Genomic DNA, 23,944 nt, shown 5'->3' with positions numbered 1-23,944 from the left:
GATGTAGTGTTGGTGGATGTGGTGGAGGTGGTGATTGTGGATGTGGAAATGGTGGTGGAGATGGTGGTGGACGTGGTGGTGGTGGACGTGGTGGTGGTGAAAGTGGTGGTGGTGGTGTACGTGGTGGTGGATGTGGTAGTGGAGGTGGGTGTGGTGGTGGACATGGTGGTGGTGGATGTGGTGTTGGTGGTGGTGGACGTGGTGGTGGTGGTGGACGTGGTGGTGGTGGATGTAGTGGTGGATGTGGTAGTGGACTTGGTGGTGGACTTGGTGGTGGTAGTGGATGTGGTGGTGGTGGAGGTAGACATGGTGGTGGTGTTGGATGTGATAGTGGCCTCGTGGTGGTGGTGGTGGACATGGTGGTGGGGGACTTGGTGGTGGACCTGGTGGTTGTGAACATGGTGGTGATGGACGTGGTGGTGGTGGAGGACGTGGTGGTGGTGGACGTGGTGGACATGGTGATGGTGGTGGACGTGGTGGTGGGGGTGGACATGGTGGTGGTGGACGTAGTGGTGGTAGATGTGGTGGTGGTCGTGGTGGTGGTGGTGGTGGGTGTGGTGGTTGTGGATGTGGTGGTGGTGGACGTGGTAGTGGTGGACGTGGTGGATGTGGTGGTTGTGGACATGGTGGTAATGGACGTGGTGGTGATGGATGTGGTGATGGAGGACGTGGAGGTGGTGGACATGGTGTTGGGGGACGTGGTAGTGGTGGACGAGGTGGTGGCGGACGAGGTGGTGGTGGACATGGTGGTAGTGGACGTGGTGGTAGTGGACGTGGTGGTGGTGGACGAGGTGGTGGTGTATGTGGTGGTGGTGGATGTGGTGGTGGACGTGGTGGTGGTGGTGGTGGGTGTGGTGGTGGTGGACATGGTGGTGGTGGACGTAGTGGTGGTGGTCATGGTGGTGGTGGACGTAGTGGTTGTGGATGTGGTGGTGGTGGACGTGGTCGTGGACGTGTTGGTGGTGGATGTGGTGGTGGTGGATGTGGTGGTGGTGGATGTGGTGGTGTTGGATGTGATGGTGGATGTGGTGGTGGTGGTGGTAGTGGTGGTGGACATGGTGGTGGTGGTGGGCGGTGGAGGTGGTGGTGGTGGAGGTGGGTGTGGTGGTGGTGGAGGTGGGTGTGGGTGTGGTGGTGTTGGACGTAGTGGTGGTGGTTGTAGTGGTGGTGGATGTGGTGGTAGTGGTGGAGGTGGTGATTGTGGACATGGTGGTGGTGGATGTGGTGGTGTTGGTGGGGGACATGGTGGTGGTGGATGTGGTTGACGTGGTTGTGGTGGACGCGGTGGTGGTGGATGTGGTGGTGGTGGACATGGTGGTGGTGGACATGGTGGTGGTGGATGTGGTGGACGTGGTGGTGGTGGACGTGGTTGACTTGGTGGTGGTGGTGGACCTGGTGGTGGTGGGCGTGGTGGTGGTGGACGTAGTGGTGGTGGATGTGGTGGTGGTGGTGGTCGTGGACGTGGTGGTGGTGGATGTGATGGTGGTGGATGTGGTGGTGGTGGATGTGGTGGTGGTGGTAGTGGTGGTGGACATGGTGGTGGTGGGTGGTGGACATGGTGGAGGTGGGTGTGGTGGTGGTGGTGGAAGTGGTGGTGGTGGACATGGTGGTGGTGGACGTAGTGGTGGTGGATGTAGTGGTGGTGGATGTGGTGGATGTGGTGGTGATGGAGGTGGTTATTGTGGATGTGGTGGTGGTGGATGTGGTGGTGCCCAATGTTCAGAGGGGACTTGCCCCTTCACGCAACAATAGTTGTGTTTACACAACAGAGCTGCTGGTTGCTCCGTCAGTTGTTGTCAAGGATTGTTTGGGTTTAGAAACCGGTTCTGCATTGGCATAGCCAATAGGTCTTGCTTTTGTGACCTTATAAGTATTTAGTTATGCAGCACAATATCCTTGGTGCAACATCAACCATTGCATGGCTAAACACTTATAAGGTCCCAAAGCTGAGACGTATTGGCTATGCCAATGCTTGTTGTGGCTTGGACTAGCTTGGATGCAGTGCGTCCTGCTGCACCCAGAGAGGTGGGCAGGAATACACACTGCACTGGCTTGGGTGCTGTGCGTCCTGGTGCAAAAGAGAAACACAGGGAATATTTATATGCCCATACTGTAAATGTGGGAGCATGTGTGTGTGCTGACCTGCGTTTTGGTGCCAGTCTGTGTGTGTTTGTGTGTGCCTGAGTCTTGTATACGTGCTTGTGAGTCTGTATAGGTGCTTGTAAGTGTTCTTGCATACTTGTGTTTATTGTATATATGAATATATTACGTACAATTGTGTGCCTGTGTATTTTTCTTGCTTGGGTATATATGGTGTTTGTGTGTCTTCTGTACTTGTTTCTATGAGTGTTTTTTATATGTGCGAGTGTCTGCTTTCTGTGTGTTACTAAGCATGTGTTAATCTGCGTGTCTGTGTTTGGTTAAGTTCCTCACATATATTAACTCCAGCTGTGGTGGACACAGAAACCCCCTTTGTAAGGCAAAATGTAGAAACATATATATTTTTTTACTTTCTCAAGCTAAAACAGCCCCATCAGTAGATAGGTTAATCTTATTATTTCTGCAACAACATATTTCTGAAACATGCCGATAACTAGCACTATACCACAAACACTTAGCGTACCTTTGCCCATAAGAGTTAGGACTCCTTTTATCAGCATTGGAAGGATGAAAGGTTGGTCTAACCATTGGTAGCTAGTAACATAGTATGGAAAAATAAGTCCTACGACTGTATAGAGTGGTATGTAAATAGGTCATGTCATGGATGGACGAAATTGAAACAAGTTTTCAGGACGTATGAACAACCCGGAGATATGCGATGGTGGTGGGGGGGCTTGGAGGAGAGAAGATGACAGCATATGCTAACGAGGGAGTGGACTTGAAGAGACGGAAAGATCCCGAGGACTGGCTATGTGTTAATGATAGGGAAGGTGAGAGAGCAGAGTAGGAGAGGAAGTGGACAGAGAAATAAAGCAAGGAAATGTGGAGTGGGAGAAAAGGAGAGAACAGAGAAAAGTACAGAGAAGGGAGGCGGAGATGCCAGCAAAGAGACGGAAGATAGAATAGAGAGGCGAAAAGAAATAATAGATTGAGAGAAAAATATAGAGAGGAAAAAAAAGAAGAGGAAGCGCGAGCAAGCTCGATGGGAACGAGAAAAGAGAAAGCAAGAACACAGAGGCGGGGAAGGGGCAGAGCACTGCTCGGGGTGTGGGGCGCTGAAGGGGGGAGCGGGCAGGAAGTGGCAACACTGTACAACAGGACCAAGAACAAGCTTGGGCATTGCGCGGAGGGGGGCGGGGGAGCGGATTCCTTTGAAGTGTAAACCAGCATGAGGACAAATGGTGTGCGATGTGCACGCGCTCACACACATTCACTGTAGGCAATACGCCTAGAAAAGCCTTTGGGTGCATTTTTTTTGAGCCCCTACATAATATCTCGCCAACAAGCATTGCTAAAGCAATGCCTTAGGCTCGACCTAAAAAGGGTTAAGGATAAGGAGGACACTAAGGCAAAAAGTATAGTGTAAGGGTTTACTTTAAAATAAAAAGGGATAGGTTAAGGGAAATAGACTGGGAGTAAAGCACTTTAAATGGACCGGTACTTAACGGTACTGAGTACCAGCACTTCCAAATTTTCGAGCCGTCTGTCCCGGCACTTTTTTTAGTCAGGGAGAGTACCGGTACCATTATTGATGGCACGGCAGGCTCGGGTTAGGCTTCTCCTCCAACGCAGGACAGAAGCCGCTCTGCTTCCGGATCTCGCAAATTGCCCTGAGCCCCTGAAGTAGCCTTTTTGCAGAGAGTCTGCCGGATTAGCAGCTCCCATTTGAATTTCCCGAGACTGCAGGTGTTGGAGAGGGCTTGTGTCACGCGGTGATTAACAGGACGGGGTCTAGGCAGACCCTACACTGTTGATTAGGCGTTCAACAACCATTTAGCTGAAAGTACTTTAGTCCTCCTCTCTGTCATGTGTGTGAAATAGGCAGGGGCTACGGGCAGTAATCCAGTCCCATTTAGGGCATTACACTGGCTGTACTAAAGCGAGTGGCGGTGCAACACAACCCTGCACCCTCGCCAAAGCTGGTTTTATTTTCATGTTTTTTTTCCAGCTCAGGGGCTGCTTAACTTTGTGTGCCCCTCCAACACAAAAGGCTGCATTTACATTATAACTGCAAGGGATCCATGGGTGTGAAGGCAACTCTGCCCAAAAAGCCACAAATAGCAGGGAGCGCTGCAACACCCCAGGAATGACAACTGGCAATGGATCTGGTTGAGGGAAATACAAGATAAACATAGAAGGAAGGGTGGGAGGGAGGAATGTAAAAAAGTGTGGTGACAACTGAAGTTAGGATTGCCACTTTCCCCCCCCATAAAAATATCATATATTTGTTCAATTCTGAAATGGATGCTTAGAAATTGTATTTTGACATAAATATAGCGTAAAGTAAAGAATCTGCTGTATTTCTTGAAGTACCTGGTTTAACTATTGATGAACCACATGCGATTTCACTCGAATTGGCTCTTTTAATGCCGGGAAGCAGTCTGATCAACAGAAATGAAATAACCTTTAGCCTGAAATTGAGCTTGCCTTGCAGAATTATCAGGGCCGTGACGGCATGTGAGCACGCACAGGCACACACTTTCACAGCTTGCAAATACTTTTGAAGTGATTAAATGATTTATGCTTTTTATTTATTGGGAAAAAATATCAGTCCTGATTTAGCAAAGTTTTGTTTTGCGAGCCTTTATTTAAAAATACAGGTCCCAGGAGGAGCCAAGATGGCGATCGGGACGGACGCGTAGGCTCCCGGCTCCGTGAACCTCCGAGCCCCGCACGACTATCCTGCACATCATCCTGGCATCGCGTTACATTCTGTGTTGGGGAAGAAGCGCTGAAACCGATAGCGCGACCCCGAGATCCCTGCCGGCCCCAAAAACCGGAGAAATTTGCGATGGCAGTCAGCGGCCCTGAAGACTCTGAAGCCGGGACGTAGGCTGCAGAATATGGCCGGGTGAAAAGGCAACAACAGCGGCCATCTGTACTGGAGCGGAGTCGATCTATTGGTGTGCAGTGACCATCGGTCAGATTTTTGCCGCGGACGCCCTAATTGACAAGCAACGCGGCGGTGTATCACCCCCCGAACCGCTGGCCTGGAGGACGAATTATATGCCTGCGGAGCACATATGGTAGCGGCTCCGACGCTGCACAAGACTCGGCCCGGTTTGCGCGGGCCGCTCCCGAATTTTCGGCTGGCGATAATCGGGGTGAGGATGACGATGCGGGAGATCTCTTCTTGGGAGTCTACCTTCATTGTCTTCACGAATCGAAAAGTGGTTGCATCGAGCTGATCCACCCCTGACCGACTCCCAGTCCCCATTTGTGATGGAAACGCCAGAGTGTCGCCTGGATGGGGTGAAGACTGCCATCTTGGCTACCGAGGTACAGCAAGGGGGGGAGTATGTACAGTCAAGTGGCGCCGTGATATGGGAGAAAAGTACTACGCTGTCCTGCGGCGACATCCTTGCTGCTATCGGTGACTTTCGATCTGCTTGGGAACATAGCTCCTGCGAGCTGGGGAGGAAGCTGGATGGTGTTACGCTCCTGCTGGGGCACTTACGGTCGGGTGGCCCCCAGATACATAAGGATCTGCCCCAACCTGTTTCCGAAGGGTATGCCGTGGCCGCCCCTCTTTCCGGAGGGGTACGTGTGATATTGGACTGTGCGGTGAATTATGGACAGCTATCCGTGAGCCTGGACTATTCTGATGGTCCCCCTTTACAGCAGACGATGGCGGCTTCGTACTCTACACCGCTACCAGCGCCCCATGCTTGGTCACAGCGATGGCTAGCTCCTGTGCCTGCTTCTTCTGTCCTTGTCCTCGCGTTTCCGATGTGGACTACGTGCACTGGGACTGTCTTAAGGAAGATGGCCGTATGTACTGATGACTTTGTTGGTGGCCAGCGGCGTCCATCTTGCATGTTCATGTTGCTCTTCGGCCTTGCTTGGACACTTTGTTTCTTTCCACCGGCTGATATGAGAATCAATCGGCAGACATGCCTCAAGGGACTTGAAAGGTCTCGCCAAGGATGAGATGTATCCCTTCAATGTTGACATCTAGGTGGCTGTCGGGGGTGGGGGGCGCGCGTTATTTTTGATACGTATATTTGCGCAGTATTTTGATACTTCTCCACTTTACTGATTGACTTGATTGATTGCTGCTGTGGACTATAGGTCTTGGGGATGAGTGTTTTTGCGGGAGGGGGTGGCCGGGAGCCCGTGCAGATGGCCCTCCTCCAGTTTTATAAAACATATTTTCCTTCTCTTTTCTGTGACTAAATTTCGGGTATTCCTCGTGGGCGACAGGTACGCTGCTAGGGGGGGGGGGGGGGGGGGGGGGGGTAGGCCGTAGCCTCTGCAGGGGTGCAGGGTGGGGGGTTGGGGGGGGGTTCTTTCGTTTTGTCCTTTTTCAGTTTCTATGGGCCTTTTTTTTGTCTCTTTTCCTTTCCTTTTCTTTGTCTTCTTTATCTTCCTTTCCTTTTTGGGTCAGCATGCCGGTTAGATATTGCTTTTTGCCATTTTTGATTTTTGTGCTTTTTGTACTTATTATTACGGTAATTCTACGTTCATGGGGTGGGCGATGACTGGTGCGAAATGTGATTATGTGTTTATTCATCCTGATAAGTATACTCTAGCACCGATACCTCGATTATGACTACTTGGTCTGTTTGATATTTTGTTGCGGGCGTTGCTCACTCCCTGTCCTCGATTGATTGTGCTGCATCTGATCCTTTTTTATTTTATAATAATAAAATTAACCGTATTGAATCCTGTAGCTCAATGGTCACGTTAAACTGAAGTACTGTTTTGGAAATACTGTCGTCTTTCGTACTGGGGGGACTGTTGACTTGCTTTATTGCCGACGGATGTGCTAATACTTGCTTTCGAGGCCGGCCAGGTGGTTGTAGGCCTGTATATGTATGCTGCTGATGCACAATAAAGGTTTTCAAAAATTTAAAAAAAGAAAAAATACAGGTCCCAACCCTAAGTGTGCTCTATCAACACAAATAATTAAATATAGCACAACAAAATACTGGCCAGGTGGCAAATTTAGGGTATGGGTACATCATGGAGTGGAGAAGAGGAGGCAAATGAGGAAAAAAACTGTGACAAAATGTAAGAGACTTGTGGAGAGAGTAAGCAAGAGTTGGGAGTAAGCGGGGCAGAACCATAGAGAGAAGGTTAAAGGCTGGGTAGAAATGAGAGGTAAATCGAGATCGGAGAGTAGTTGTGGATGTAATGACACTGAACCAGCAAGAGACAGGAAGAGCCTGACCGTAGTGAAAAATTTAAATGGGACCATACTCTCTGGGACTGAGTACCGGCACTCCTTATTTTTATCACTGTTAGTACCGACACTTAGCTACTGGTAGGCTCATTGGCTGATAGTGTTGGTGAGCACTAGACTATCCGAGAATAAGCTGTCTCTGACAGCCAAGGCGCTACTTTAGTCCTGAACTCAGCCACTGTAGACTATTCAGCATAGGCTCCTTTGCACCTTGGAATGCTTTTGTGTATGTCTGTGTGAGAAGTTGGCCTGGCAAATGATGTCCACTATTCTAGTGGGCCACTATTCTAGTGGGCACCTTGCACCAGTCCAAATGACTCTTATTGATGGTAGGTTTAAAGTCAACCTTTATAGAAAGCTATCCTAGTGGTAGCTGTGGAGAGCAGCCTTCAGGCTAAGACTTAGAGGCGAGTTAAGCAAGTTGTTTTCCAGTCTATAATCTCTTGAATGATCAAATGAAAGCACACCACACAAGATATATATCAAATATATATGTATTTTTTTAAGCACAACCCCTCTGGACTCTTTGTGAGGTCAGAGGTAAAAGTACAATACAAGGAACTTAATTAGCATACGATAAGTTGCACAGTATACGTTATGCCCTAGGGGCCTCACAAACCATATACTAAAATAGTGGTATAAGAACCACATATGGGTTAGAAAGCAGAGCTAGGGCCTGTAGAACCGCTGGGCCAACCAGGAACCACCCAAGGTAGGGACGCAGGAGACCCACGGGGGACGCGTGCAGTGTCTAAACACAGCAGCGAGTCACCGTTGACTTTCTATGAAGAACGAACAAGTTACAATTTTAAAGAATAAGGGTACTTAGAGGTGAACTAAGATGGAACCCTTTTAGACTAGGACACTTTGAGAGTCAAGACCCACAGGAGCACCGGAGTACTCGTGTTACCTCACCCAGGGATGCCGGGTGCATAGGTGTCTTTTGGTGTCGGGTTTCGTCGTCGATTCCAATGGAGAGCTGAGAAGAAATGTTGCGGGCGACCAGAGGAAAAGTGTCCGGGTGGATCAAAGGGTAGATTGGAGATGTGAAGAACCTGAAAGCAGAGGGGACAGAGTCTGGGTCACTAGCCAGTGACCAGGATGACGACAGGAAGATGCCAGCCGTGTTTTCAGGTAAAAGAGGTGAAGCTTGACTCTTCAGCCACGAGGACCAGGAGGTGTCGACGATGACCAGGAGCTGGATTCGAGCTGTCCCACAAAGGATGTCGAGTGCTGCAGGGTCGGAATCTGGATTGGACCCAACAAGCCTTGGTAACAGCAACCCACGCAAGAGGACAAGATTGGCTTCGGTTCAGACCAGCAAGGTCTGAGGGACTCCTCCTTTGGCGGGGAGTCAGAGCACTTCTGGAAAGAAAAAAAGGATTGGCCTTCGTGGGGGCTCACTAGCCAAAGGACTAGGAACCACAAAAGAGCCTCGAGCTGCGGTGAAGAAAGGGGACTCACGGGTCACTCGTGGAGTGCTGGCCTCTGCACTTTGGTTGTTGGACTTGGCCCTTCTAGCAGGTTCACCCCTAAACTTTTTTTGCTCTTAATTATAACCTGGTGTTAGTAATTTTTCAGCTTCTGCGCACTTTAACACTGTGTCCCAGTGTAAAGTGCGTGCATGTGGTGAGATTGGCCTGCCCTCCCATAGGAATGCAATGGGCATGTATGTGTCCATGGTAGTTTCTGATGCGGGGGGAGTGCAGGCTCGAGTTTGGTATGTGCAGACTCTTGAGATTGAATGCTGCGCGATCATGTGTGCAGCGTTAATGTGTCTAGTGTGGATTATGAACCGCAAAAGAGCCTTGAGATGCGGTGAAGAAAGGGGACTCACGGGTCACTCGTGGAGTGCTGGCCTCTGTACTTTGGTTGTTGGACTTGGCCCTTCTGGCGGGTTCACCCCTAAACTTTTTTGCTTTTAGTTATGACCTGGTGTTAGTGATTTTTTGGCTTCTGCGCACTTTAACACTGTGTCCCATTGTAAAGTGCGTGCGTGTGGTGAGATTGGCCTGCCCTCCCATAGGAATGCATGGGGAATGTATGTGTCCATGGTAGTTCCTGATGCGGGGGGAGTGCAGGCTTGAGTTTGGTATGTGCAGACTCGTGAGATTGAATGCTGCGCGATGATGTGTGCGGCGTTAATGTGTCTAGTGTGGAAGTGCCACTTCTAGAAGTTGGCATGTCTGTGTAATAAATGTGAAGTGACTGTCTGACTTGCGATTGGCTGGAGCTGGCTGGTGAGCCTGGCTCCAGGAGTCAGGATGGGTCTGTCCTGGTGGTGAATAGGGAGATTTACATCCAGATGGGTGGGAGGAGTGCACCTGGGACCTGAATAGGGCTGGGCCTTCCCTACACAATGCTGGCTCCGCCCCCTGTGGTGCGACTGATGTCCCTAGCCTGTTCAGTGAATGAGGAGAGGGGATGAGCACAAACTCGCTCCAGAACCAGCTGCGTCTGGTTTTTCCCCCACAGTTGTTTAAGAGCCCAGAGGAGCACCAGGAGGCACGCTGGTGCCAGGCTCAGTCCCCCAGCTGCCCAGCACTTAGTGGGCAGCTGCATTGTTTAGGCCTGTTGCACATTCTTCTTTGGCTGCCTGCGCAGCCAGCCCAGACATTCTGGACAAAGGTGTGAGCCCCTGAGAGGCCAAGTTGGTCTGGGGGTCAGATACCTAATGTGATTTTGGCGCAATGTGATTACTTATTATGGTTGTGATAATAATTGCCTGAGGTGATCTATGCATAATATGCAATACTTTTTGCCTATACCTCTAAATGTGTTTTATGCTTAGGAGGTTGTTTTATCTGGTATAGTTATGCTAGTGAGTTCATGGTTCCATGCGTGATATATGCTTAAAGTGGTTAGGATTGCGTGGTGTGTACTTACTTTTTACCAGTGGTTACTGGTTGTGTTCTACATTTCCTATTTGGTGCTACAATTACTCTATGTTCTAAGTGCTATTCCTACAAAGTGCTATTTCCACAAAGTGCTAGTTCTGCCAAGTGCTTATTCCTGACAGTGGTCCATGTGGCCCTGTCCTGAGTAGGCGTCTGTTCCCATTCAGGAACCTTCTGAACCAACCCGGACATTTGATCATCGGTCCCCTTGTCATCTAAAAATCATCTCTGCCTAGTGTTGTAGGATGCATGATGTGTGAATGTTTTTTGTAAGAATGTAAAGGGTATGTTAGTATGAAGTCAGAACCACTATTTAATTGTTGTCAAGATGTTTATTTATTTGGATGTATAATTATTTATATCTATATACAATGATAATGAATTCATGAAAATAAAAAATATATTTTGATAAAATCTAATTCGTTATATGAGTTGCTTGGGTTCAGGACAATTTTTATAATACAAAGGACCTCTCCTAGGCCATTGACTAAAATTATTGCGGGCAGGTCCCTTTTCAGTGTTTGATTGTTACTTTCCCCATCGACCTGCCTAAATTGATGTGGGGTCCCCCTCCGATTTGAAGTGTACTTACTTTTTACCAGTGGTTACTGGTTGTGTTCTACATTTCCTATTTGGTGCTACAATTACTCTATGTTCTAAGTGCTATTCCTACAAAGTGCTATTTCCACAAAGTGCTAGTTCTGCCAAGTGCTTATTCCTGACAGTGGTCCATGTGGCCCTGTCCTGTGTATATAATCCCCTGTAAATTCCGCCCGTGCCAGTGGCACAGTGTAAATTGTGTGTTTATTATCTAATGTGTTTGGTATAATACAAAGGCTATTTTTATATATAACCTTGTGTGGAGTTTCCTTTGTGATGGGCCTTGGGTGTTGTTGCTGGGTGCGCAAGCAAACTCTTTACACATTGTTTCCGGGATAAGTCTGACTGCTCGTGCCAAGCTACCAAGGGGGTGAGCAGGGGTTATCTTGGCATGTGACTCCCTTTCCCTGACTAGAGTGGTGGTTTCTGCCTGGCTTTGGCGCAAACCTTAGCCAACCAGAAATCGCCATTTCTAACATCGGTGCAAAATGTGCTCGGGCAGGGGCTTCAAATACCCCAATGCTCAACTTCGGGATACCTTGGGAAGTAGGTGCAGTAGCAAAAATGCAGGATGTCCAGGAGTTCCGGTCCCACGTCTCTCGTGTCAGCTACAGGTCTCAGCTCTGCTGGGAACTCGTGTCAGCTTCAGAGATGTCTGGAAGTCCATGTCCTGTGTCGCAGATTCTTCAGGATCCGGCAGGAGCCTTGAAAATGCAGACTGGCAAAGATGCTTCTTTGGCGCCTATTTGAACAAGGAGATCACTTCTTTATCACAAGGGAGATTCTTCAGTCTTTCAGTCAAAATGAAATGTCTAAGGTCCAGGATTTCTTCTTCAGAGTTTCGTCCAGGGTAATCTAAAGTCTTAGTGACTGGGTTCTTATTCTTATGGTAAGTTTAGGGGTTGGACTAACTATAGGGTCTCACCAATTGGAGGACCTGGGGAGGGGGGTGTTTATACCCCGTTCCCTTTGTCCAGTTTCGCGCCAGAGCTGGAGCAGAGTGCCCCAGCAACCAGTTTGAACTGGGAAATGCATGGAGCACTTTGTGTGCCCCAGGCAGTGTCTGAAAAGCATTCACTGAATGCAACCCACCCTGCCCCAATACACTAAAGCCTGTCTGGGGAGGTGCCAGCACCACCCTGGACAGGAAACCTATTGTCCAAGCCTCCCCTGCCGGAGTTTCATCCAGCAGCAGGAGGGCAGACTTGTGTCTGTGGCAGCAGCATTCATTTTGTGATGCTGGGGCTCTGTTTAACTTTAACCGGGTATACCAGTGTGTACATGTCTTCTCCCACTAGAAGCATGGAATGCTACCCTGCTGCCAGAACTGGCGGTGGGTAGTATTCCAAAGTGTTTGACACCAAACATGACATGTTTTGATAAAGCCAAACCAAAGTTAGCATTAACCGCGAGGATTATAATGCACTTAAGAGTATATGGTATGGCTATATCATAGAACAGCTATAAGGAGATATTTCTGAAAGCTGCAGAGGGGCTCAGCTCATGCTAGGACACCCTCTCACACAAATCCAAGCACTCTGCCTTCAGTATTGTCAAGGCCTGCCATAGGAGTGACTTGTAGGTTAATATGTGTCTATATGTAAAGGTAGATATAGGTATACTATATCTAAGTAAGGGGTGCTTACACCACCTTACCCAGGCTTCAAGTGCAGACCTGTGGTGTCAGTATGGAAGGCTAGCCAGGGGTAGCATAATACATGCTTCAGGCCCTGGTAGGCCTCTGGGGTACCTATGCCCTGGGTACCTAAGGTACCCTATACAGGGACTCACAAAGGTGACCCAGTAGCCAAAGTGGTATGTACCTAAAGTACATGGTATCAATTTAGAGAGAGAACAGCTAGGCTGTGGTCCTGATTAGCGGGGGCACAGCCAGACTAAAGTAAAAAAAAACTGTGAAACACAGCAAAAAGTGGGGGTAACCATAGGAAGCAGACCCTACTCTCCTACAGTCTGCTTGTTTGTTTCTGAGTGTGTGCATGCTTGAGAATATATAGCATTGTGCCAAACAACATATAACAGTATGACATTAAGAAGTTGCAATATTAGAAAACAAGGAAATATTAACATATCTTGTTTAGCTTTCATTTTGTGTAATGATTTAACCTGTTTTGTTTACATAAATGCATTTCTGTTGTGTTTTGATATCTGCTGCAACTGGTATAGAAGTCATTAAGTATCATTATTTCTTGCCCTTAGCCCCACCCATAGCCCTGCCCACTTGCCAGAGCTCTAGCTCATTTTAGTTAGTACCTGCACCTATTTGTTCCCATTTAAAGCACTGTAGTGCAGGTGATTTTCAAACATGAAAAAGTGCACGGAAATATGAAGGGCAACAGGTAAAAATGAAAAAAGGAAAAGGCATTCATATAGGAGCGAGGGGGGGGGGGGGGGTGAGTGTGCCCACCATAAATACCAGAGTCAAAAAGGAAACTTTGAAACTTACTGCCCCCCACCCAAAAAAATGACCAGCGATTAATGTGCAATTAATGGTAAATAAGCGAACCCAATAAGATAAATATATTTCATTTTCAATCTTTATTTCGACCATTCGGTCATAAAAGATACACAGTACAAATAAAATCACATGTAACTCTGTCATAAACAGATAAAACATTGAGTACATATGTTAAAAAGAACAGACATAAAGACATCTTAAAAAAGAGCAGCATTTCTAGGTCCTACCCAGCATTTTTTAAAAAGCGATTACGCGTGTACCAAACATTAGTAAAGAATTTGGAAAGTGCAAAAACAGTTGGGCCGGAAACATCGGATTTTAAAATCCTATACATTGGTGCATATTCCCTGCCACCCAAATTCTTTATCAAGGGGAGGAGCCAGTATTTTCTAGCTGCCTTGTAGGCTGGGCAGAAGAAGATCACGTGCAAGTCATTTTCCTCTTTGTCAGCACAGACAGGACAGTGCTTTGTGGTGGGGGCCAATGACCAGGAACTTGTAAAGGACCGAAAGGGCAATGTACCGTATCTCCATTGGAGGAACAACTTCCTAGCAAGTGTGGGATATATAGGGTCCAATGCCTTCTCAAATCTATAGAGATCCTTACTTTGCAGGAACACAAATGATAGGGACCCCTCTGTCTGGGTAGCTTGGGCCCTTGCCCTTTTGTGTTCATGATACAAATTCGCCAGGGACCTCTTGGAGATGCTTGGTGCTATATTTGCCGTCTCAGTCCACAAATCAGGGAGCCCCAGTTCCGCGCAGGTAGCTTGGATGTTTTTGACCCAGGGAATGCTCAGCACCTTGGGGTGATTCAGTAATTCGACCAGTTCCGCCCTATAGTCGGCAAGATCATTGCTGCTCCATAGCCTACGCCAAAAGGCAATGGGTCTCAAGCTTATCTCGTCAGCAAGTGGTCGTAGCCCTAGGTCAAGCCTCAAGGGGAGGAGCGGAGCACTAGGGGGAAGTGCGGCTATCTGTCTTATGAACTTATTTTCTGTTAGTGACAGGTTCCGGCATGGCATATGACCCCACAATTCAGCCCCGTACATAATCGCCCCCCTAGCCTGGGCCTTATATATCTGAATTAAAGCCCCCAATGGGCGGTAGGACGAGCCGGTCATCATCCGGGAAATACCCCCAGTAGTTTGTATTAGTTTAAGGTTTGCCCTACTCTGATGGGGTTCCCAGGTCATGGTTTCGTTGAGGGTCACACCAAGATATTCAAAGGTGGCTACTCTCTCCAGCCGCACGGCTCCCAGTTGTGGATTCGGGCGCTGTTTCAGGCTCGGGTTCAAAACCATGAATTTGGTTTTTGTAGCATTAATTTCTAGTCCTCTATCAAGGCAGAAAGCCACAAAGGAATCAAGTATCCTTTGTATGCCCATGGGTGTTTTAGATAGCAACAGTGTGTCGTCCGCAAACATAATTGCGGGCACCCTGCTGCCATTTAGTTTGGGGGCGTCAGTATAGTCGGTGGCATTGAGATGGGCGATTACCCCGTTGACAAAGAGGCAAAACAGGGTCGGCGCCAGCACGCAGCCCTGTCTTACCCCTCTGCCAACGGGGAATCTGTCAGTCAATTCCCCCGACCTCCCACACCTCACACGGGCGTAATTGTTGTGGTGCAGCCTCTGCAAGATCAGTAGGATATCTGGGGGCACACCCATCTCTGCCAGGACGCGCCAAAGTTTCCCCCTGGGCACCAAGTCGAAGGCGGCCCGTAGGTCCACAAAGATTGTGTACAAACTGCCGCCCTCGAACTTTGCTGTCCTCCAGTAGATCAGATTCAATCTAAAAACCTGATCCACTGTGGATACCCCCTTCCTAAATCCCGCCTGGTAGGGACTAAGGGCGCCCACCTCCTCCATCCAATCCTGAAGCCTGTTCAGCAAAACCCTGCCGAACAGCTTCTGTGCTACATCTATCAGACTAATCGGTCTGTAGTTGACTGGGAGGAGGGGCGAGCCCTTTTTGAAGATAGGGACCACCTCAGCCCCCAGCCAAGTACTAGGGATTTCCATCCCTCCGAGAACACTGTTAAAAAGGGCAGCAAGGTAAGGCGCCCAGATGGTGGGCTCCTGTTTAAACAGGTCCCCCGGTAGCCCATCCAGTCCCGGCGCCTTCCCCGAAGCCAGACCTGAGATAGCAGCAGTAACCTCACCTAATGTTATTGGATCCCCTTGGCAGCCCGGCCACTCCACCTCAATAGGAGCCTGGAGTTCTCCCGGCTCAGAGCTGTATAGGGACTGGAAATGGGCCTGCCACACTCCAGGTGCTACATTGGGCTCTAATGCCGAATGTAGACTCCCTGATCCCCCATTCACGGTCCTCCAGAACAAACGTTGGTCTTGAATCGCTAGGGCCTTAGTGAGTTCTTCCCACTGGTTTTCCTCCCATTCTACTTTAGCCTGGACAAGAAGCTTCTTATAGGCTTGCCTGCTTTGTTTAAGGCGTTCCCCTCCTATACCCTCCCTAATTACTCCAAGAAGTTCTGTTTTGGCCCGTCTACATGCTACATTGTACCACTGTGTTTTGCCTTGGCGCCTTTCCCTTGACTTTCGTGAGCTACAAGTGAAATGAGGTGCCGCAACTTTTATAAGTTCCTCATGGGCTTCAAACAGTTTGCTCTGTGAGTCTCTATTGTTTGCCTCGATGTCAAGGCTCCCCACGATTTCCAAGATGGGAGTAATCTCCGCATAAAGCAGAGGGAGTTTATCCTTTTTTGTAACCATGTGTTCCCACCTGATTCTTCTCCTGTTGTTATCCAGGAGAAGCGTGGGGTTGTTCCCTTCCTCCTAAGACACTGAAGCTTGGGGGCCTGGGTGGACAAGGTCAAGCTCAAGGGCGTTGTGGTCACTGTCGGTCCTTTCCATCACCCTAAAATCCTGTATTGTCGACCACCTCACTAATTGGACCAAAACGTAGTCCAAGTGGGACTCTCTCCCCCGTCTATTGTAAGTATTTTTACTGGGAATGTCGGATTTCGTTCGCCCATTACAGGCTCTGAGTCCGAACCTTAGAGTAAGGGCAGTAATTTGGAGTGCTAGTGGGGTCCAGGCTTTCGGGGGTGGAGCTTCCACCAAGGGTACTGCCCACCTAGCCTCTTCTTCCGATGAGAACCCTTCCAGAAGGCCGGGGAGTGGCTCAAAATGAGAATTAAAGTCCCCACCCACCACATAGTATGAATCAGTCGGTAGTTCAGATAAAAAATTTGAAAGTTCATCAATGGTTGGTGATTCCTTTGCCATTCCCGTCGGCCTGGAATAGATGTTGACCAGCAGAAGTTTAACTTTGTTTGGCCAAAGTAGTGAGACCACAAGGATGTCATCAGAATTAAGCGGCCACCGTGTGGCCACGCAGCCCAAATGAGCTGCAACCCACGTCGTGAGCCCCCCTGATGGGCGGCCTTTGCCTCCCCACCTTGCTGGGATGGAGAATGATGAATAGCCTTGATGTCCGTGATCCTCTCTGGCCCAGGTTTCTTGGAACATACATATGTCGCCTGTCTCGATGTAGTTTGCCCAGTCTGGCTCATCCAGTTTGTTGGCCAATCCCGCGATGTTCCAGCAAATTAGCTTCAAGTGTTCGGGGGTGGCGGTTGCCATACCATAGGGGATAGGGGAGATGATTCCGGGCCCCACTTCTGTTACAAGGCCTGCGGCAAGGGCAAGGTGAGATGTAGGTGGCTCAGAGAGTCTAAGCACACCATTGTCCGCAAGAAAAAGGACCTTGGCTGTCCCCTCAGCTACAGCTACATTATCAGCGGTTAGGTGAAAAGATTCGCTGATGCCGTAGTCAAGAGCCACTAGATCGTTCGATGGGCCAGGGGTTGTGCCAGGGGCCACGGTGGAAGGTTCAGAAAGTCCGCAGGAGCCATTATCCCAGGTCACTGGCTTGTAAACAGTAAGTCAGTCCACCCCGTCCAAGCCATTCAAACAGTTGAAGCGATTAAAATGGCAATAGGGTGTGTCCGGCGGTTGGAAATGCGGGCGTTGTGCATGGCCCTTGTGTCTACGTCTGCGTTCCACCATTGTCCAATCATCATACGATGGAACCTGGTGCCTACGAATGGGGGGGAAGAAGAAAGATACTGGGAGGGCCTGTATGGTAGAATCCAGCGATCTATTTACTCCTCCACAGATGTGCAGAACAGTGCCCGGGTCTTTAAAAGTTACCAGAATACAGTCCCCTATTATAGTTTTTCTGGTCTTCCCTAACCAAGGGACCCTTCTCACCATAATGATCTCGTTGTTAAAATGGGATGGTAGGGGTCGGTTCCAATTAAGCCATTTAATGACCTTTTTCTTTAGGGATTGATCATCTTCATTTTCCCCTGATCTTAGTTGGGGGCACCTGCTAAAACCACCGTTAGGCTATTAGCTTCTGGTGGGAGGTCTGGCCTCCGTGGTCTTGGGGCTGGCTGGACTGGAGAGTGTGGAGGGGCAGTGACCTCTTCCTGGCCTCTTCCATTAGTCTCCGTTTGAGATCTATGTGGGGCATTGTGTAGGTCTATTGCTTTGGTTGTAATGCTGCGCCTGGAGTGGGATGGCCATAAGAGGTTGCAAAGGGGGGGCAGATGGCGCATTCTGGGGGGGGGGGGGGGGGTTTATTAACATTTGTTACAGCTCCTACTTTTGGAGGGTTCCCAACAGAAGAATAAGTTCCCACTAGCTTTGTTTGCTTACTTACTAGGGTGTTCAGGGTAGTAAGGGATGTTTCTAATAAAGTGAGCCTAATCTCAACTTTTTTCAGACTATCGCTAATGGGCTGCAGGAGGGAGCGGATTAAGAATTCGATACTCCCTGAGGCTGTGAGTGGAAGGATTATGTTCGATGTGTTAGCCTCTGGTTCTTTGGTGGTAGCAACTATGGTAGGGCTTTGAGGCTTAGGAAGCGGGATGGTAGGCACTGTCTCAATAGCCTTCCCCGGTGGGAGGATGTTAGTATGTTTCTTGCCAAAATCAAGGTGAGATATTTTAGATTTCCCCCGTCCCCCAATTGACTTCCTGGCGCGTTTACTAGGCGGAGGCCTATGCACCTCCACCACTACGTTTAGTTTTGGCTTGCTCTTCTTCACTATTTGCATAGGGGGAGTTTGGGTTACCAGGTTGACAGGAGTAAGAGAGGACTCTTGGGGGGCTAGCTCTGCGTTTTTTCCGGGCACTCTCCCTGGGGTGGAGGAAATTTCCCTTAGTAAAAGGGGGAAGTCCTCGGGTGTCGGGTTGTTTAAGCTGCTGGGGGGCGTGCCTTCCTCTTGGGAACTGGGGTAAGGGATAATGTCACTCAGTGGTCTGTTTTTCATGGATTCAATGGAGCGCCTGCGCTCCGCCCTACGTTTCTCTAATGAGCTTTCCTTTCCCGCATCACCCTTAGCAGATTTAAAATAATTGTCCAAAGTCCCTGTACTGGAGGCCCCATCCCTAGATGGAGTTTCTCGTGATGATGGCGAGGGCATTGCCTTACTCGTTTTGGGGACTGGGATCAAGGGAATGGGCCCGGCCCGGCCTCCTTCGGCCCCGGACGGCCACAGACGGTCCCGCCCTTGTCCCGGGCTTCTCCCGGCGCCCTCCCGCGCGCTCCCGCGCAGCGGGGCTATTGCTTCCTCTTTATGGATTTACAGAGTACACCGAGGGGGCGGGGCCGGCAGGGAGAGGAGCCCAGCTGTAGTCGGGCGCGCGGGGACTCCTGGTCCGTGGAGTCCTCCGCTCTACCCTCGCAGCCCTGCCGGTCTTGAATTCACCAGGTGTTGCCCCTTGCAATAGACAGCCGCTGGAAGCCGCAAAGCGGGACCCGCGCAGCGGGTCCGGCGAGGCGTGGCGGCTCTCAGCAGGCTGAGTCCGGGTCCGAGGATGTCAGAGGTCCGTGCAGCGTGATGACAGAGAATAATAAGATAAATATATGAAACTGACAGGGGTTGAAGTATTAATATATAAGCAGTGGAAGGGATGCTAGCGTAGAGGCATGGGTCGAGATACTAAGGTATAGGGTTTGGTAGAGGGAGAAGCTGGCCTAAGTATAGGAACAAGGATTAATAGAGGTGGTGAGAAAAGTGAAGAAGGGTTTGAGGTCGGAACCCCTCCACAAACAAGAAAAGAAAGAGCAGACAGAGAGGAGGGAGACTAGGACAAGGGGAGCCATCATAAAAAGGTAATAAGGGGCTATGTGCTCCTGGAAAAGGGTTGGTTGTTTTTATGATCGACAATCGCCAGAATGGGTGTAAAACTATGTGAATGCTGTTCACTTTGAAGAATATCGTGGAAACAAGCTTCCTGAGCGAAACTTTCTCCAGATCACGTTTCTTTAAGTAGGTTTTTATCCAGAATCCAAATAATCTTTCAACACATATTGAAGCCTGACTCTGCAGCACACAGGGACACAGCACACACAGATAGGAACAGTGTGACTCCCCACCACACAGGAGCACAGCACACACAGATAGGAGCAGAACGACTCTACAGCACACAGGGGCACAGCACAGAGATAGGAGCAGAATGACTCTATAGACACACAGAGGCACAGCACAGAGATAGGAGCAGAATGACTCTACAGCACACAGGGGCACAGCACAGAGATAGGAGCAGAATGACTCTAACGCACACTGGAGCACAGCACACACAGATAGGGGCAGAATGACTCTACAGGGCACAAAGGTTACTGTAGCTTGATACTGCATTAGATACAAGCCCGAAGGGGGGGCCTGGCTTGGACGCCGTGCAAGATGGCCGGCTAGCTGCGGAGCTCCGCCGCATCACCGACTCTCCAAACAGTTTTCCCGATATGAAGGGTACTGTTTCTACAGCGGCTTGACAGCATTCGGCACCGGAATCGAAAGTGAACATCTGGGTTGTTTTTCCGACCCCTTGCGTGCCGTTTTTCCAAATAAATCGCGACACGCCTGTCGCGTATTGGTAAACGCGCGTTTTTGGACAGCTGCCATTTCGCGCTCACTGCAGCGTTAACGGACCTCTGTCAGCTTTCACGTCCTTCAACGCTGTCTTCTCCGCTTTCTGCATCTTCATTTTGCGGATAATGTGGTAAGCGCCAAGTCATTCCTGATATTTATGACGCGCCCTGCCTGAATTGAATTTCTCGCTCAAGATGCGACTATTGTCTGTCACACAGCCGCCATTTTGAATGCGTTTATAAACGTGCTGCAGCTTAATTGAATATCAAGTTTTCTCCTCACGGCTGGTCAGCTTGAACATTGTTTTTCTGCCCTATTTCATCACTTGCTTCGATGCTGCCATCTTCTACAGAATGACTGTCGCACTATTGATATATACTACGTTTGTTTCTGTGTATTGAATGAGCATCCTTCATGTTCTACCTTCGTCTGGATACACCGCAATGCTTACATAATTGCCTCTCTTAACTGCCTACAGTGAACCTGATTATTAGGAGGCTTCCACCCTTTTTTATTATGTTTAGTAATTGTGGATTCCAGGATTTCCTCAGCCCCTTGTGAATACGCTCCAACCATTCTGCGTCTTCTAATATTTCACATGTCCTGGATGGTTCCTCTATGTTATTAGCTTCTCATTGTTCCACTTGACAGTCTTCTCTCAGTGATCTTATTGAAGCCTGTCAGTAGAGTTTAATGTCCTTCGTTTGGCTCTCATTCATGCAAATGGTAACTCTACTTCACTAACTTTTACTATTCTCATGTTATCGTTACACTGGTCTTTCTCGTATGGTCAAGCTACGCAAGCCTAAATTTATATTCACTTCCTCTGTGAAGAATCCATTACCTCCTCCTGCGGATTCACTCGCCTCCTCACAGACTCTCAAGATGGCGACCTCTACTTCTCAACGTTCTTCATCATTGCAATCCTCTTCAAATAAAGCTTCACCCCCGGCGTTTTCTTCCAAACGACTAAAGCAAGATCCTCCTTCACCGGATAAATCTTCCTCTTCATCATCCATCGATTTGATTTTGGAAGAAATACGGGCGTTACGCCCATTCGTCGAGTAAACAAGTAGGGATATGCAACTTTTGAAAGATAAGTGGGAGACCATGGATAATCGCATCTCCTCCATTGAACAACAAATTCCTGAAGTTCAATCCAACACACAACGCATCACCTCTTTGGAAAAGACTGTTCTCTCACTCCAACAGCATACAGAGGATTTGGAATAACCTACGCGTTTACGGCCTGCCAGAATCCCTTGAGGGGGATGACCCAGTCACTTTCTTCACCTCCTTCCTTCCAAAACTTCTGGATATGCCGCCTTCTACATCCATCAGCATTCAAAGGGCTCATAGACTTGGTCCACGTACAACTACATCTACAAAACCTCGAGGTGTCATCATTCTTTTTTTGAAATTCACGGATCTTCTTTCCATTCTTTCTGCAGCTAGAGCTAAACGACAAGTATCCTGGCAAGGTCAACGTGTGTTTCTAACTCAAGATGTATCTAATGCCACTGCCTCTAGACGTAAGGAATTTCTTTCCCTTCGCCCCTCTTTACGCTCCATGGGAGCCCGTTATGGACTGTTTCATCCCTGCACCTTCAGAGTGACTCATCAAAATAAGACTTGGTCCTTTCAAGATCCTGGTGAACTCTGGAACTTCATCCTTCTGCAGAATGGTGGTGATGGAATGGAATCCTCCCCTTCCAATAGTGGCTAGCTGGTTTTACTATTTTCTTGCCTCTAATTTCTAGATGCTCTATTGGTTCTTATACTTATGCACTCCAAGTTTTTGTGCTTCTCGTTCTTTCTCCCATTATTCATTCTCCTCTAGTCTGTTATGGTGTTTATTTACAACTTATATCCCGTTTACTTGTATTTTATACTGTTTCTATCCTATATTCTATTCTGTTTTCGTTACCACGACCCTCTTATTAATTGTTTTCCTTTCCTTCTCTTACAGATTTGTACTCTGCTGATTACTCCCCTTACCCTGTTTCATCCCTATGTAGTACTATGAGGTCTTGGTGCGGTCTTGTCCCTGCTCCTGGTCGGATCCGTCTTGTTACGCTTCACCACTTCCCCATTCCCATTATTTGCGCTCCTCTTCAGGTATGTTGTTTACAGTCATCCTTATGGATTTGTACTGTCTTCTTTGTCTATTCTGTCTCTTTTTTTCACACTAATTTTTCTCCCTTTCCTGTATCCCCTCTTTTCCCCATTTCCCTAGTTCTTCTCTCATGCTTTCTTATTTCTGGCCTTTGTACACCTACTCATTCACTCTTATTGTATTTTTTGCACTCTTTGAATTTTAATTGTTTACTCTGTTTTAATATTGAAAGTTGTTTCATGGAATGTGAAAGGTTTTAATAATGCTATTAAGCGGCAGAAAGTATTATCTCACCTTTCCTCTTATTCTCCTGATATTGCCCTTATCCAAGAAACCCATCTCTCTGAGGTTGAATCTTTAAAGTTGAAAAGACAATGGGTTGGTACTGTGTTATTCTCTCCGGCCCCTCATAAAAAGAATGGAGGTGCTATTTAGATCCACAAACGTCTCAAATGCAAGGTTGTGCTTGAGGAAAAAGATGATGAAGGTCGTTGGGTATTAGCTAAATTACTTATTAATGGAATTCCGATTACTTTGTTTAATGTTTATTGTCCCACGAATTTTGATTCTTCTTTTTGGCCAGCAATTACTTCCAAATGTATCCAACATAAAGATGATTGTTTCCTTCTAGGTGGCGATTGTAATCAAATAGTTGACCCCTTCATGGATCGTAAATCCTCCGTCCGCTTCACCCCACATAAGTCCCATAAACAGTTCTTGGATACTATTGCACAGGTCCACCTTGTAGACTCTTGGAGACTCACACACCCAGACACTTTAGATTTCTCTTTCTTCTCTCCCCCACATGCCTCCTTCTCTCGTTTAGACTATATTTTTCTTTCCTCTTCTTTATCTCAGAATCTTTTATCTTCCTCTATCGAACTTATCATAATCTCTGACCATGCTCCTATTGTTACAGACTTTGACCTCCTTCCTCCTCTTCCTAAATCATCTCGCTGGCGTTTCAATTCTTCCCTACTAACTGATTCCAATTTCTCCACCTCTTTCCGCTCTTTTACTACGGAATTCTTTCAGCTCAACTCTGATCCTCTTATCTCCCCCCATGTTTTATGGGATTCTTTCAAAGCTACAGCCCATGGTTTTATTATTGATTATGTGTCTAAAAAGAAAAAGCAGTTTCTCCAAAAGCGTGCTGTTGCCTTGGCACATATTAAATCTTTGGAGCATCAGTTTTATACTTCCTCCCCCCAACATATGCCCTCTGAGCTCCTTCAGGCTAAAATTGCCTTCAACAAACTTATCACTGATTCGGCCTCTTCCTTCCTTCTTCGTAGTAGCGCTCGCTATTATGGAGGTCGTAATAAATCAGGCAAATTACTCGCTAATTACCTCAAGTCGCGGAAAGAACGAACTTTCATAGATTCCATCTATTCCCCTTCTAATGTTCTGTTACATACAGATAAGGATATTTTACATCAATTTCAATCCTTTTATGAATGTTTGTAGACTCCCGAAAATCCCCCTTCACCTGCCCTTCTTCAATCCTACTTTGATAATATACCTCAATCAGATACTTCTCATCTTCACTTCACAGACATCGAAACTGACTTTACCTTACATGAACTTTCCACTGCACTGTCTTCC

The sequence above is a fragment of the Lissotriton vulgaris genome, chromosome 9, assembly GCF_964263255.1.
Source record: "Lissotriton vulgaris chromosome 9, aLisVul1.2, whole genome shotgun sequence".
Lineage (NCBI taxonomy): Eukaryota > Metazoa > Chordata > Amphibia > Caudata > Salamandridae > Lissotriton > Lissotriton vulgaris.
This window is presented reverse-complemented; position numbering follows the sequence as displayed.